This window comes from Mastomys coucha, unplaced genomic scaffold (assembly GCF_008632895.1).
Source record: "Mastomys coucha isolate ucsf_1 unplaced genomic scaffold, UCSF_Mcou_1 pScaffold9, whole genome shotgun sequence".
NCBI lineage: Eukaryota > Metazoa > Chordata > Mammalia > Rodentia > Muridae > Mastomys > Mastomys coucha.
The window spans coordinates 17264297-17281784 of NW_022196915.1; the positions used below are offsets into that span (position 1 = coordinate 17264297).

At 37.6% G+C, this 17488-nt stretch overlaps 1 protein-coding gene across 5 annotated transcripts in view; it reads left to right on the forward strand.

The window, feature by feature from the left end:
* Sfmbt1 (Scm like with four mbt domains 1) overlaps positions 1-17488 on the forward strand; it is a 119013-nt gene that overhangs the window by 31254 nt on the left and 70271 nt on the right. The window contains exon 1 of one of the 5 annotated variants that reach the window (XM_031362925.1): positions 1299-1322. The exons of the other annotated variants lie outside the window; for them this stretch is intronic. The gene's annotated coding sequence lies outside the window, so the exon portion shown is untranslated. Of the gene's footprint in view, positions 1-1298; positions 1323-17488 lie in introns of those variants that run through there. 5 annotated transcript variants of the gene reach the window in all.

Consider the following 17488-nt stretch of genomic DNA (forward strand, 5'->3'; position numbering starts at 1 on the left):
TCCTTGAACTCACTCTGTAGACCAGGCTGGCCTCAAACTCAGAAATCCGCCTGTCTCTGCCTCCCAAGCGTTGGGATTAAAGGCGTGCGCCACCACCTCCTGGCTGAGATTCTCTCTTCTATTTCTTGTATTCTGTTGGTGATGCTTGCATCTATGACTCTTGATCTCTTTTCTAGGTTTTTTTATCTCCAGGGTTATCTCCCTTTGTGATTTCTTTATTGTTTCTATTTCCATTTTTAGATTCTGGATGGTTTTGTTCAATTTCTTCATTTGTTTGGTTGTGTTTTCCTATAATTCTTTAAGGGATTTTTGTGTTTCCTCTTTAGAGACTTCTACCTGTTTACCTGTGTTTGCCTGTATTTCTTTAAAGAGTTATTTATGTCCTTCTTAAAGTCCTCTATTATCATCATGAGATGTGATTTTAAATCAGAGTCTTGCTTTTCTGGTGTGTTGGGGTATCCCGGGTTCGCTGTGGTGGGAGAACTGGTTTCTGATGATTCCAGGTAGCTTTTGTTTCTGTTACTTATGTTCTTACCCTTCCCTCTCACCATCTGGTTATCTCTAGTGTTAGCTGTTCTTGCTGTTTTCATTTGTGGCTTGTCCCTCCTGCAAGTCTCTGTGTCAGTATCTCTGGGAGATCAGTTCTTTCTGGGAGGAATTTGGGTATGGAACGCTGTGGCAAAGGATCGGCTCCTGGGCCCTAAACCCAAAGGATCTTGTCCCTGGCTGTTCCTCAGTTCCTCTGTCCTGAGGGCTCCGGGTGAGTCCCTCCAATCAGAAGTGGTGGTCTTACCTGTGTTCACAGGCTTGTTGGCACTCCTGGAAGGCCCACTCTCTCCCAGCTGTATTTGGGTTTGCAAGGTAACTTTTTTTCTTTTTGGTTTTTCGAGACAGGGTTTCTCTGTGTAGCTCTGGCTGTCCTGGAACTCACTCTAGACCAGGTTGGCCTCGAACTCAGAAATCTGGCTGCCTCTGCCTCCCAAGTGCTGGGATTAAAGGTGTGCGCCACCACTGCCCGGCAAGGTAACTCTTACAAGGACAATATTTAATTGGGGCAGGCTTAACAGGTTCAGAGGTTCAGTCCATTATCATCAAGTCTGGAGCCTGACAGTATCCAGGCAGGCACAGTGTAGGAGGAACTGAGAGTTCTACATCTTCATCTGAAGGCTGCTAGGAGACGATGGGTTCCCATGTGGTTAGGAGGAGGGCCCCACAGTGATACACTTCCTCCAAAAAGGCCACACCTACTCCAACAAGGCCATACCTCCCAGTTGTGCCATTTCCTGGGCCAAGCATATTCAAACTCCACACTAGTTTTGGTGGTAAGTATCCTTACCTGTTCAGCCATCTTACAAACCCCATGTAGAAATTCCTCTTGTTCGAATTCCAGGGAGATTCTAGGACCTGCTCTTGAATTTCTAAGGATCAGAATTTGCTCAACATCCTCACTGTTACCACTTTGGTTTCAGTTGTCATTCAGACTATTTGGCTATTTCTGTCTTCTGTCCTTGTCTAGGACCATCTATTACAGATACAGCAGGACTCCAGTAATAGGTAGGTTATATGATGCTGTTCAAAATCTGCCTCCTTACTTTGTAGTTTCCCCATTAACTACTGTCACCACAGAGGACTTCTGCTATTTTCTAGCCTGCCTAGAGGCCTCTTTCCGTAGGGCTTCTTCACATGCTTTGTGTTCTGCTGGACTGTTCTTCCTGTAGAGATGAATGTTATTAGATCCCATGCTGCCTTGGGGTCTTTCCCCAGAAATCATCTTAGTACAACTAATACTTTACCCTTTTCCAATATTTTATATTATATATTTATCATATGTAGTATTTTTATCCCTTGTTAGAGTATATGTTTGTTTAGGACAAAGGTTTTTTTAGGTGTGTGTTGTTTCTTGGTCTTCATGTAGAAGATGGTCTGGCCTATAGTAATATTCAGTGAAAATTTGTTGAAAGTTTTTTTTTAAATATTGTTAAAAGTATAAAGATTTTGATTTGAGATGGGATATTGTCTTAGTTTGCTTTTTGTTGTTGTCATAAAACACATGACCAAAATCTACTTGAGGTAGGAAGGGTTTATTTGGCTGACAGGTTATATTCTATCATTGAGGGAGTCCAGGATAGAAACTAAAGGCAGGGCCTTGAAACAGAAACCTTGGAAGAACATGGCTTAGTGGCTTTTGAGCTACTTTTCCTACATATCTGCCTAGGGATAACATTGGACCTTCTTGTATCAATTAGCAATTTAAAAAAATATCTCATAAACACAGGCCAGTTTGATGAAGATAAACTTTCTTTTTCCCAGCTATGTAAAGGTTTGTGTCAAGTTGATAAGAATTAACTCACACAAGTACCAGTTTGTATAGCCAGAAAACAACTTCAGGTCCTTTGATCTAAAGGGGATATGTACTTTTAGGAATTTGTCACAAAATGAAGGGTTGAAGGAGCAACAAGGAAAAGATGTGTATAAACCAGAGCCCAGGAAACTTGCTTCCACCAGTGCTGTGGGAACCTTTACAAGTAGGAATCTATGCTTTTGCTAGTTCTGCACCTGGAACCTGATGGGCACACTGCTTATGGGTTAGAAATGTAGATTTCAGGATTTGCTCTTCAAGGAGAGAGTCAGGAGGGTGGATGTGAAGCTGTATACCAATATGTATTATATAGCTGTGGTTGTCTAAATGAAAATGGTCCCCATAGACTCATAGGGAATGGTATCATTGGAGGTGTGGCCTTGTTGGAGTAGATGTGACCTTGTTGGAGGAAGTATGTCATTGAACTCAAACCAGGCCTAGTGGCTCACTGTCTCTTCCTACTGTATGTGAATCCAGACAGAACTCTCATCCACTTCTCTTGCCCATATATGCTTGTGTGCCACCATACTTCCCGCAATGATAATGGACTAAAGCTCTGAACTCTAAGCCAGGCCCAATGAAATGTTTTCCTTCATAAGAGTTGCTGTGGTCATAGTGTCTCTTCACAACAATAAAACCCAAACTAAAATAGTAGTATAGTAGACAACATTTAATTTCATATATAGAAAAACCATAGCTATAGGACAGATTAAGCTGAGTAGTGTGGACTGTGACACCAAATACTAGCATAGGATAATATCTTAGATCATGCCTGAAACATAAGAACACTGAGGAATAATCTTAATTTAGCCCAGTCACACATATGTGTTGACCACAGAGCTGAGCTAAGCTTCTAGAAATGGCACTTAGCAGGAAGCAGGTCTTCGCTGTGGTTATAATCTCTTAGTGTGAGTAAATGCTCATTTCCTTTAGTTCAGTAAATCTGTGTTTACGTCCAGTGCTGTCCCAGATTGTTACCTCAATTATCAAACCAGCCTCTCTTTAGAGCATTGTTAGGGGCCCTTCTGTCACAAGTGTAGGATGCTACAGGATTGTATGGTAGTTTTTATTTAATGTCTTCTCTCTCTCCATTGCTAGCTCTTCACTACTCAAGGACTTATTGCCAGGATTGAGTTATCTTTTTCTGTATTTTCTCTTCTCACTTTATGACTAAAGACACTAAAATCAAAGCATATGTGATTGTCCACATTTATGTTTGATATTCATAATTAATGACATGAATCTGTTTACTGGCTAGCTTTAAAAAGTCAGTGATAACCTTTTTTCTACTCTTTATTATGAAGTAAAATCCATCCTGATTGCTTTAAATGTACAGTGTAGTGAAATTAAATATATCCACATTGTTTTGTGACTACTCATTGCTGTAACTTTTTGTTTTGTAAATCTGGAAAGCCAAACATACCCAGTAAATAGTAAACTCATTCTACTCTTTTAGTTTCAGGAAAACTACCTTTCTGTCTTCAATCTCTCTGAAATTGACTACTCTTGTTATCTCATTAAGTATTTGCCAAGTTATACGTTATTTATTTATGATTGACTTACTTCATTTAGCATAATGCCCTCAAAGCTTATTCACCCTATAACTTTGATGTTTAACATATGTTAAACATTCATGTGTCAACATTTCTTTCCTTTATAAGGCTGAATAAAAATTTTCATGGTCTTTATTTTATTTTGCTAATCCATTTTGGATTACAATATTTTTTTTCTCTAAATAGAAACAGACAATAATAAGATGTTAGAGATTGGTGTTTCTGTGCTCTTCGACCTTTCTTGTTTTTCAGATCAATTAAGAACAGCCCATAGAATCTGTTTCTTAGGTCTGGGAGGTCTGTCATTGATAGATCAAGAAGTCTCTTTCCCCTAGACCCACTTAAAAAAAGATTTCTTGAATTTCTGAGTTAGAGGCCAACCTGGGCACTATAGTGAGACTCCATTGTAAAATAAAAACAGAATGGGTGGGGCAGAGAGGTAGCCTGTACTGATGATCACGTTTATGGATTTAGAGTTCTGCCTTAACTTACATTCCTGAAATGCATATACTTTCTTCTTTTCTTAGAAACTAACCATCAAAGGGATTTTAATGTTTAAAAGTATCTTTAAACTGGACATGGCGGTGCATGCCAGAATTCTGGAGGCAAGAACAGAAGGATTGCAAGTTGGAGGCCAGCCTAGGATACTGCAAGGCTCTGTCTCAGTAAAATAGTAAACAATTCAGCATATTGAAGAGCTAGATAATTTATCGAAAAGTACTGGCTTAAATCATCCATTAGGTTGGTTTTCCTTTCTGTCCTTGTGCTACTTGTTCCTGTCTGGATCCACTTTACTGTCTTCATAGACTTACTAATTTAGATGTACTGGGTTTCTTAATAACTATCATTAGTAGCAACTCCCTGATTTTCTGGTAGGAATTTAAAAATTACTTAAAACAAACAAACTAAAAATAAACTTGTATTACTTTGTTTACCATAGATCAGATTATTTCCATAGTAAAAACAACCAGCTAGACCAAAACAAAGCCTATCTCTTCCTATTTCCCCAGCTCAAGGCAGTCCCTAATTTACTTTCCATGTCTAGATTTGCCTATGTTGGATATACTATAGAAGCAATGTTTTTATAATATGTGATCTTCTGTGATAGGCTTCTTAAATTTAGCATAAAATTTTTGAATGTCATTGTGAATGACATTCACTTTATTTATCCATTCTCAGTTGATGAACATTTGAGTTGTTACTACTTTTTGGTAGTTATCACTAACATTGCTTTGAATATTTCTGTATTGATTTTTGTGTGGATATATTTTTTAATTAATCTTCAAGTAGAATTGGTAAGTCTGCTTAGTTTTACTGCAGAATTATCAAACTTTACTAGAGGGTCTATACTATTTTATGAATCCTATCCTATAAATACTCTGAAGGTTTTTGTTTCTTTACAGCCACTCCAACTTGTTATTCTGTTTTAAAAATAGTATTATAGTTATTCTTGTAGGCTTACTTGGAAGCATAACACATTAAAATACAGTAAAATTCTATTATATATACACTAAAATTGTAAATACTTAAAAATATGACTATAGGAAGTGATAATGTAGAGGCCTTACTTTTTTATGACTTCAAGATTATTTTAGCTTTTAAAACGGATCTTGTTGCATTGGGGCTTGTTTTTATGTTCTTATTTTGGATAATTCCCAGTTTGAAAATTAATCTAGGCTGTGTTAGAGTTTATATTGATTTTTCTTCTTTTCGCTTTACTATGGTAGGGATCAAACTCAGGGCCTTGACTTGCCAGGCAGGTGCTGCTTACCCTTGAACTACCCTCTTCCCTAGCCCTGGCTATATATCTTTATTCATCTACTCACTCTGTAAACATATGTTGAGGGCCATTCTTACCCCTCCTTTAAAAAAAGAATCTTGTCCAATCTTGCCTTGAATTTGCAATCCTTCTGCCTCAACCTCTAGATTGCTGGTATTATAAATGTGGGCTCCATGCCTGTCCTGTCCTTAAGAGTCCACTCCTGGGCTGTAGGGGTGGCTTAGTGGGTAAAGGTACTCTATATGCCAAGTCTTATGACTTGAGTTTGATCTCAGGATTTCATAGTAGAAGAAGAGAACCAGTGCCCACAAGTTGTGCTCTGACCTGCATACATTTGCTGTAGTGCACAAGCATGTGTGCAAATACACTCACACACACACAAACATGATCACAAATAAATGTATCTTAAAAAAACAAAATTTATCTCAGTCCAGTGCTGAGAGAACCCAGAACATACCCTGGTGACACTTGATTTTGTGATACAGGAATAAAGAATATAGCTTAGCTGAACAAGGTTTAAAATACACTACATGTACTATTGTTCTTTACAAAGGACAAAGCTTTTTACAAAGGAAGAACCATTATCAGGAACAGTGCACAGGTGTGTTTATTATTTTTTGTCAACTGATTGATTGGGTTGTAGTTCTAAAAACTTTTTATTGATAGTTAGCTGTCTTCTTTCCTATGCCGAAGCCTGGGAACATGCAGTAAAGTGTTTGAGAGGAAATAAGACAAGATGAGAAAATCCATTTTATTTTTAAAATCTTTCACATAAAGTGTTTTTCTTGTTTTCTTTTATGGATGGCCAGTAGATTAGTATGGTTGTGAAAGAATTTAGGTTTTGAATTTGCCTTTCATTTATGAGTTGTACATAAATTAAATAATACAATTTCCATTCCTTGACCTTTAAGATGGAGTATTCAATCAACCTTTCAAATGTTTATGGGGTGGACGACGTATATTGCATTGTGCTTGGTAAAGTGATCACTCAAATGTCAGCTGTTTCTCCCTCACTTCAGAACAGTTTATTTAAAGAAGAATATTCTTTATAAATAAACAGTGTTCCTCCTTGAAGTAATCAAAGTAATTATTATTTAAAAATAACATGATGAGAGCATTTTTAGCAAGAGTAAATATAGTAGTATACTTAGTTACACATATTGAGCCTCTCTAATTTGAATTGTTCATTAGGGATGCTCACTGGCAAAGTCTATGCAAATATTCTAGAATCTAAAATTTAAACACTTCTGATGCCAGGCATCTCAGATGAAATAATATTCAACTTGTAATAATTTAGAATGTATAAAATAAAATTGATGTAATTTAAAACCACTGATAATTATTAGAATTTATACACTTTAAAAATCCATTCTATACACTTACTGCTTCTCTTTTTTCTTTCTTTCTTTCTCTCTTCTCCCACCCCCAATTTTATTTTATTTTATTTTTTTTGAAAAAGGGCCTCTCTATGCAGCCCTGTGTCTTAGTTAGGGTTTTATTGCTGTAAAAAGACCAAGGCAACTTTTATAAAGGCAAACATTCAGTTGGGGCTGGCTTACAGTTTCAGAGGTCAGTCCATTATCATCATGGAGGGCAGCATCGCAGCATGCAGGCAGATGTGGTTGTTGGAAAAGGAGCTGAGAGTTCTAGGTCTTAATCTGAAGGTATCCAGGCGCAGACTGGCATCCTCAGGCAGCTAGGAGGAAGCACTCTTCCTCAATGGGTAGAGCCTGAGCATAGGAGAAGACCTCCAAAGCCCACCCCTATAGTGATGCATTTCTTCCAACAAGGCCACACCTCCTAACAGTGCCACTCCCAATGGTCCAAGCATATTTAAACCACCACACCTTGGCTGTCCTAGAACTCACTTTGTAGACCAAACTGGCCTCAAACTCAGACACCTGCCTATCTCTGCCTCTGGAGTGCCTAGTACTGAAGATGTGAGCCAATATGTCCAGCTAGATTGTTAACTATTACAAGATAGAGAATTAGTTAAAAACAAAACAAAACACAATTTTTTGTTTTCTTCTTGGGACATATCTTTTGTAGTCCTGATAGCAGCAATTGACTGTGACCCTGAATTTCTACGATTTTTGCCTCTCTCTAGTGCTAGGATTATAGCTACCACACCCTGATTATAGTACTGGGAATTCAAACCAGGGCAAACAAGCTAACAGCTAAGGTACATATCCAGGTCTGTCAAATACAAATTATTTACAGGAAGAGATCTTTTACTTGTACTCTAAAATCAGTTACATTTTTTTTTTATTTCAGTAATTTGTGATGATGCTGATACATTACAGAGCATACATTTAAGGATTTTTCATCCTTATATTGAAAATCATGAATATATCTTCTTATATATGGTAGACTGCTGGCAAGTCATCATAGGCAGAGTTTGTTTTACATCTGGAGTAATACTTCTGTAAATACAGGGAATGGCTGTTACATTTTGAATAAATTCAAGACTCCACGAGGAATCTGTTGTTTGGATTATTTTTATTCTGGTAGCATAGTTCTTATATTTAATATCATGACTTTTTTTTTTTTTTTTGGCAGAAAAGTAAATTCAGTTTAGCTTCTCATATCACTAATTGTACCCAAGGTGTTATTTTAAGGTTTTAGGGTTATCTGGGTTCCTTTTTTGTTTTATTCTTTTTTTTTAAATATTCTCTAAAGAATTTTTTCATTTAAAGGATTAGAATAATGACCACCTTTATCACTTTATCAAAAGTGGTAAAGTTTTATGAGTGGGTTGTCCTGTTTCCTTTTAAGGCTTACTACTAGAAGAGATGGAAAAATATGTTTTTGACATCATCATAATAAAAAAACATGGCACAGCAATTCACAGAGCAGGTTTCTGACAGATGCAATTCACAGAGCAGGTTTCTGACAGATGCAATTCACAGAGCAGGTTTCTGACAGATGCTTTACTTATAAAACTGTGGTTTGGGATTTTGGAATGATAATAGGAAATATTTGTAATTTTTTAATAACAAAGTTTTCTTTGTATTTTATTAGTAGTTTTTTTTTTCAGAATTTAACCATTTCAGTATGTTTTTATTTCATACTTGAGGAGTTGAAATCTTTCAAAGGTTCATTGCCTTTGTCATGTTTTTTATGCTTCTCTGTCTGGATTACACACTTGTTAGTTTTCCAGTCTTATTTAGTGACCTTCTTGGCAGTAATTGTACTCAGCCTCTTATTCCCATTGCATGTGCATTTTGCAGTGTTTTTGCTTAAACACAGGGTCTTTGTATGTTGGGCAGGCACTTTGTATGTTGGGGTACCATTGAGCTGTATCCAAACCCTAACATCAGGCATTCTTTCGCTTCTTGACATTCATACACAATAGATCATTAAATATTCTTTGAAGCTGGGCGGTGGTGCCGCACGCCTTTAGTCCCAGCACTTGGGAGCAGGCAGAGGCAGGCGGATTTCTGAGTTCGAGGCCAGCCTGGTCTACAAAGTGAGTTCCAGGACAGCCAGGGCTACACAGAGAAACCCTGTCTTGAAAAACTAAAAAAAAAAAAAAAAAAAAAAAAAAAAATCCTCTGAAAATGTAAACAATAAGATTAAAATGCATAAGATTTAAAAAAGAAAACCAGTTACATATTACCTATAGTGTTGTGATATGATTATCTGTGCTCTGTGGTAGTAAAGTTACAGTTACTGCTTGCTAATGTTTCTGTGATTTGTTGCCTATATGTGAAGAAAATCTTTAATTTCTACAGACTAGTAAAAATAATTATGAAACCTTATCTTCATCCATACTCTTGAATTCTCTTTGTGTGCCTTAGAACTCCAAAAACAAACAAAACAAAACAAAACAAAAAGAAAATCTTTCTATAAACAGTAGGACTAAGATAAATTGTTTAAGGATAATTGCTTAAAGGTAATGCATTTTAGGAGATTTGCCCTGTTTTGCTGTGGTGATTTTTTAGTCAACAGTTGTAAGATAAGAGAGTGGGTGAATTTATTGTAAAATTCAGGAGATACTGATGGAGAAAACTCTAGAAGTTTAACAATTCTTGTTTTACAGTGATAATATTCTTAGAACTCTTGGAGTACGGAAGTAATGTGAGTGCATTAGAGATAGAAAAACATGTGTGTACTGTGTTATTCTCAGTCATGGTTGGAAATAACTGAAATAGCATATGGGAGATGCTTAGGTTTTGGATTTAGACTTGAATTCTGAGTAGGTTTCTTGGTTTTGCTGGAACCTTGGCTTCCTAGTTGTAAGCCTGTTATATAGTGCTTGCTTTAGACGTGTGCAAATGAAATGAGACATCTCTAAAGTGTTGGAAGGAGCCTTTGCTCTTTGCAGTGTCTCAACAGAGAGTCTGTTTCCTTTATATAAAAGGGAAGGATGTTGGAGTGAAGGATTCTTTTTTTTTTTTTCTTTCTTTCTTTCTTTCATTTTTTTTTTAAAGATATGTTCTCACTCTGTAATTCTAGCTGGCCTGAGATTTTTTATGTAGAATAGGCTAGCCTCAAACTCAGAGAGAACCACCAGTTTCTGCCTCCTGAGTACTGGAATTAAAGGGATGTACTACCATGCCAGGTTTCCTAGAATGGTTTCCTAATATGGAAAGTTATTTGATTGGAAAGTTTACTTGTTAGGATTACCTAGAAGTGATATTACATCTTTTTTTAAATTAATTTATTTTTTACATTCCGTATTTTATTCCCCCCCATTCACCCTCTGACTGTTTCACATCCCATACCCCTTCCCTCCCCCACCTGACCTGTAAACTCCCTGGGGCCTCCAGTCTCTTGAGGGTTAGGTGTATCATCTCTGGATGAACACAGACCCAGAAGCCCTCTACTGTATGTGTGTTGGGGGCCTCATATCAGCTGGTGCACACCGTTTGTTTGGTGGTCCAGTGTTTGAGAGGTCTCAGGGGTCCAGATTAATTGAGACTGTTGGTCCTCCTACAGGGTTGCCCTCCTTCTCAGCTTCTTCTAGCCTTTCCCTAATTCAACCACAGGGATCAGCAGCTTCTGTCCATTGGTTGGGTGTAAATATCTGCATCTGACTCTTTCAGCTGCTTGTTGGGTCTTCTGGAGGGCAGTCATGATGGGCCCCTTTTGGCAAGCACTCCATAGCCTCAATAATAGTGTCAGGCCTTGGGGCCTCCCCTTGAGCTGGATTCCACTTTGGGCCTGTCACTAGACCTTCTTTTCCTCAGGCTTCTCTCCATTTTCATCCCTGCAGTTCAGACAGGAACAATTATGGGTCAGAAATATGACTGTGGGATGGCAACCCCATCCCTCACTTGATGTTCTGTCTTCCTGCTGGAGGTGGTCTCTCTAAGTTCTCTCTCCCTACTGTCTGGCATTTCATCTAAGGTCCCACCCTTTGAGTCCTGAAACTTTCTTCCCTCCCAGGTCTCTGCTGCATTCTGGAGGGTCCCCCCAACATCCTATTTCCTTAGGTTGCCTGTTTCCATTCTTTCTGCTGGCCCTCAGGGCTTCAGTCCTTTTCCCTCACCAAATACCAGATCGGGTCCCCTCCCCCTGTATCCCCCTCCCCCCTAACCACTTTCCCTCCCAGGTCCCTCTCTCCCTCCCCACTTGTGATTGTTTTCTTCTCTCTCCCAAGTGGGACTGAGGAGTCCTCACTTGGGGACTTCAGCTTGTTGACCTTTTTGAGTTCTTGGCTAATATCCACTGAGTGATATTACATCTTAATTTGTTAGAAGTGACTGTGTACTACATGGAAGACATTCCCAAACAGGCTATCTTACTACTTTAATAGATATTCTGTAAAAAAGATGGTTCCATGACCTTATAAATAAACAAGTTAGTTTCTTCACCATTATTACAGAATCCCTGTTTGTTTGTTTGTTTGTTTTAAAGTTAAATGAGGAAAGGTTTATTCTGTGTCAAGTGTTCAGAGGTTCAGCCCATGGTAGCCCAGGCATGAACTTGGGAAGACTATTATAGCAGTGGGGCGTGAAGGAGAGGTAAGTGAGTAGTCTTTGCCACATGTGCCTACCACTATGACAGGAAAGAGTCAATCCCTCAAGGACCTGTTTCCAGTGACCTACTTTCTTGTAGAGGCTCAAGAACTTAAGGATATTCCAAAATAGTACCACCATTTAAAAATCCCAAATGGATACATACATGTTTGTAGTCAAGTTAGATCTATGACTTTCATTTTAGGGAGCTATTCACCATTTAAAAATTGCTAGTATGTATTTGTTGTGTATGCATGGATGTGTGCATGTGTGTGGGTGCATTTATACATATGTGTATGAGGAGGTTCAAGGTTGATATCAGAAGCCATCCTTGATGGTTCTCTATCTGATTTTTTGAGGTTGGATATCTCAGAGATCACTGTCCCTGCATTTTGAATGCTGGAATTGCAGTTAGTCGACATGCTCACTTAGTTCTTACATGGTTCTGGAGATCTGATTGTTAGTCCTCATACTTAAATGGCAAGCGCTAAAATTTTATCAATTAAAAAATAGTATTTGCATGTGTGTGTTGGTTTGTTTGTGTGTACCATGGCTTACAAGTTGGTTCTATATACTGTAGTATCCAAGGATCATTTTCCTGAATGATAGACTGTAAACTGTAAAATGAAATAAACCCAGGGCTGGCGAGATGGCTCAGCAGTTAAAACCACTGACTGCTCTTCCAGAGGTTCTGAGTTCAAATCTCAGCAATCCCATGGTGCCTCACAACCATCTGTAATGGAATCTGATGCCCTCTTCCGGTGTGCCTGAAGACAGCTACAGTGTATTTATATATAATAAATAAATAAATCTTTTTTTAAAAAAAGAAATGAACCTTTTCTTCCTATAGCCTTTTGGTCATATCTGTCTTTGTTACAAAAATAGAAAGTCAACTAGAACATTTCCCTCCTCCCTTTATTCTCTCACCTCAAGACATTTTCACTAATGTTCTTTTTAGCATTCTGAACTTAATTGATATTTTGTTGAAGATCAACAAGAAAAGTGATCTACACTCTGCCTTCAAACTCAGATTCTCATACCTCTGCCTCTGAGTATTGGGATTAAAGGCATGTGTCACAATGCACAACTGATTTTTTTTTCTTGCAAAGATTATTTTTAGAAAAATTTGAAGTAAGCTTAAGGTTTTTGGTGATTAGGTTTGCTATTAAAATCCTTCCAAGCATGCAAGAGGCAGAGGCAGACAGATCTCTGAGTTAAATTTATACTTCATGTGTCTGGATGTTTTGCCCAAATATATGCCTATGCACCATATGCATACCTAGTATCCATATAGGCCAGGCCAGAAGATGGTGTTGGATCCCCTGGGACTAGAGTTATAGACAATTGCAAGCTGACATGTGGGTACTAGGGATTGAACCCAGGTTCTCTGGAAGAGCAGAAAATGCTCTGAACTGCTGAGTCATCATCTCTCCTGCCACTATGTTAGACATTTCCTGTGGTACTTAACTGAAGAATTTATATAACTTGATGAGAGGGATGGTGATATTATTATTTCCATTTTATAGACAGGACCCTGAGACATAATTGTTTGGGTAACTTTACTTAACCTACTCTCAGCAAGTAGGCTGAGTACTACTGTCCAGTCTCCGAAGTCCTTTTCCACTTGGACTGGCTAGCTTTTGACATGTTGTTGAACATTCATACACTTTGATTTTCTTAGGTTTTTGAGAGCTGTTAACTACTTAAAATATTAAAATTAAACTTGTCCATTTGAAAGTTGTAGTCTAGGTTTACTAGCCTCTCAAGTATGTGATCTCTAGCTATATTGGGGGAGGCATAGATACATGGGAACACAAGGCTTAGCTACATTTCTAGGGGCCAAGGCAATGTTCAGTGAGTAAAGGTTTTACTTAAAAGCCTGACAACCTGAGTTTAATGCCTGCATTTCTTTGGGAAATAGAAGGCAGAAACAGAATGGCCCAGATGCTTGTGGGCCAGCTAGTTAGCTTGGTGAATGTAGTGAGAAAACAAACAAACAAAAGTATCTCAAAGACAGGTAGAAATGGAGGACTGACTAACCCTGGTAACTGCCCTCTGACCTCTACACTTACATTGTGGCATGTACACACACACACCACACCCCTACAAGACATTTATAATATTTAATAAATAAAATTATTAGATACCTGCTGTTTGTATGGTGCTATATCTCATATAAGTTACCATTTAGTATTTACTGCAGCTAATGGATACCCACTATTTAACTGGGAAGGAAACCAAAGTCAGAAGTAATAGGTTGCAATTTAAGCTAAAACTCTTAATAACTCACTAGTTGCCATTTCCAGTACTCTGCCTATCCATCCCCCTATCCCACCCCAGCCCTATGAACTGACAAGTTGTTTCATGTCTCTGAGCCTCAGCTTCCTTACCTGTAAAATGAAATTAACATTTAAACAGAGCAGTTTTGATAATATTAAACTTTAATTGTGCTGTTAAGCTTGCCATGCACCAAATGATATTTATTTACTGTTTAACATATAAAATACCCAGGGACGTCCAAGTTGGGTACTTTAAAATGTATTAAAATTAATAAAATTAATTAGTTTAATTAATTAAATTAAAAGTGGAATGCAAAATAATGAGTTTTATTATAACACTTCACATATGCATTTCATGTACCTTGACTTAGATTCTTTGGAAAATATACTCAGGAGTGATAAAGCTGTATCATATGATAGTCCTGGTTTGTTTTTATGAAGAAACACCATACTGATTTTCATAGGAGCTATACAAATTTACATTCCCAACAGCAGTGTTTAAGAGAGATCTTCTCCCTAGTCCTTGCCAGTGTTAGTTTTTATTATTTGCTTGGTAGAGCCATTCTTGGTGTGAGATGAATTCAATATAGTTTTGATTTTTCACTTCCCAGAGGTATAAGTAATGAGGATTTTAAAATATATCTATTGGCCATCTGTACTGCTACTTTTGATAACTGTCCAGTTCACTTAAATACTACAAATTTTCTTTTCGTGATAGTGGTTACCAAGCAGCTCAGCCTTTACAGTTAGTCCTTTTATAATAAATTGGTACATTTTAATAGTGCTTATCTTAGTGAATTACAGTCCTCTTTATTTCATTAGAACAAGATATGCTGACTTAAAAATGTATTTATCTGTTAGATGTGGTATACATCTTTAATCCTAATGCTTGGAAGGCAGAAGCAGAGGAAGGTGAATCTGTGAGTTCAAGGCCAGTCAGGTCTACACAGAACACTGCAGGCCAGGCTAGTTAGGGCTACAAAACAACAACAAATGTTACTGTTATTGGCTTCCATAAATAAAACTTATTTTATGAAAAATATGGTCATATCAACTGAAGGAGATTTACTATTTCTCTAGTGTTCAAAATAGGATAACCAAATGACTTAAAATGCATGTCATCTTTTAATACAGTTAAAGGAAATTTCAAAATCATAATTTAATAATCTTGGTAGCTGCATAGAAGTAGTTACTAATTAGTAATTGCTATGGAAATGGTTGTAGTCATACTTAAAGTTGTGGATCTGGGACTTATAAATTGATCACAACTAGGTTTCCATCATTATTATTGTGTAATTAATATAGTGTTTATACCTGAGATTTTTGAATATATATAGAAGCTTAGAAAAATTGACACCAAATGGCCTTTATTAGAAAATTTATTTCAGCCGGGCAGTGGTGACACATGCCTTTAATCCCAGCACTTGGGAGGCAGAGGCAGGCAGATTTCTGAGTTTGAGGCCAGCCTGGTCTACAGAGTGAGTTCCAGGACAGCCAGGGCTAACCCTGTCTTGAAAAACCAAAAAGAAAAAAAAAAGAAAAAAGAAAAAAGAAAATTTATTTCAAAATTGAGGCATTAAAAAGTTAACATAGGGGCTGGAAAGATGGCTTAGCAGTTAAGAGCACTGATCTTTCCCAGAGGCTTAGATTTGATTCCCAGCTCCCACATGGCAGGTTACAAATGTCTGTAAATCCACTTCCTTCTGCTCTGTGAGGGCCCTGAAACACAAGTGGTGCTCACTATGTAGACATATGTGCAACCAGAACACCCATACACATAAGGTGAAAGTAATATGTTTTTTAAGAGTTAGTATAAATAAATGATTAGCATGGGGAAATACCTTCAGGGCTGATTAGCACATGTAGAGAAAGTGAAATGTAAGGTGGGATTGAAGCTGACAGAAAAGCTGCCATGGTGAAAAAGCCAAAATGCTCTCCTCCCCCAAGATCAACCCTGTTCTAGATTGGGGAGGGGGACTTTATTATACTCAGGTAAAGCTTAGCATATGAAAATAACATAAACTAACAATGTGTCACATATAAATAGGTATAATTACCTTTCTGTTAACTGGCAACATTTCCTTGAAAGCTCAAAGAACCAAGCTTTAGTAGTGATGAAAGCAGACAGGCATGTGCTCCTAGTTTCTGGGTAATGGGTGCTTTCTCTTGTCAGAGCCACTCTTCTCTCGCCACAGTTCCGTCCTAGGCCCTAAGCTTACCTCCTCATGCATCTGCACTCCTCTCACCAGGACTCGACAGTAGCTTTTAAATTTATCTCTCTGGTTTAGCTTTGGCTTACAGTCTGATTCAGTATTGTTCAACAGAGCCACAGAGCGGCCCATTTAAAAAGTCAGTTGATGTCCATCTTCTGCTCACAATTCACCAGTGTCTTCCCCAAAGCCAAAATCTTCATAGCAGCCTACACATGTTCTTTTTGGGGTACAGAGTTGTTTTTTCCTTTCTGAGACAGGGTCTCACAATATAGCCTTGGCTCTCCTGGAACTCACTATGTAGACCAGGCTGACATTGAACTCATAGAGATCCTCCTGCCTCTGCCTCCCAAATGCTGAGATTAAAAGCATGTCCCACTAGGACCAGCATTATATATATGTTCTTATATAATGTGATTCCCAGAAAACTTCTTGAGTTCATTTCCAAGTGACTTTATTATTATTTTCCAAATATAGTGGCCTCTAACATTTACACAAGCTCCTGATTCAGGGTCTTATACTTCCTGTTTCTGCAGCTATCTATATGGTTCTTTTCTGTACTTCCCCTCAGTTGTTGGCTCATGTCTTCTGCACTAAGACCTTGATCACTCAACTGAAAGTAGTACTTTCCTGCCTCTTTTAGCTTTTCCAGTAACATTTTTCATCAAATGTATTATAGGGGTTATCTACCATTTTATTACACTGCATTGTAGAATAATGAGGTAGTTTTTTCTTATTATTTATCCTAGAATATTCCTTTACCTAGAGTATGATATGTCAGTTAATATGTGATAAGCAAATAATTAATAAGTAAATAAAGAATTCTGGGGGGCTGGAGAGATGGCGTAGAGGTTAGGTGTACTGACTGCTCTTCCAAAGGTCCTGAGTTCAGTTTCCAGCAACCACTTGGTGGCTCACAACCATCTGTAATGGGTTCTGATCTCCTCTTCTGGTGGGTCCAAAGACACTTACAGTGTATTCATATTAAATAAATAAATTAATCTTTCTTTAAAAAGCTCTTTGCCCTTTATTTAAAAAAAGAATTCTGCAGCAGTTTATAATATCACTGCTATTAATGTATAGAGATTTCTTCCTTCCCTCCACAAGACAGACTTCTCTGTAGCCCTGGCTGTCCTGGAACTCACTCTAAAGAGCAGACTAGTCTTTTTTTTTTCCTTTTTCATTTATTTATTTATTTATTTATTTATTAAGTTTTATTGCATTATAATGAGAAAAGTTACATGATTTCAATTATCTGAATTTGTTAACATTTTTTTATTCTTTTTTTTATTTACATGTAAATTTCTCCATTCCCAGTTTCCCCTCCAAAAAACAAAGAAACAA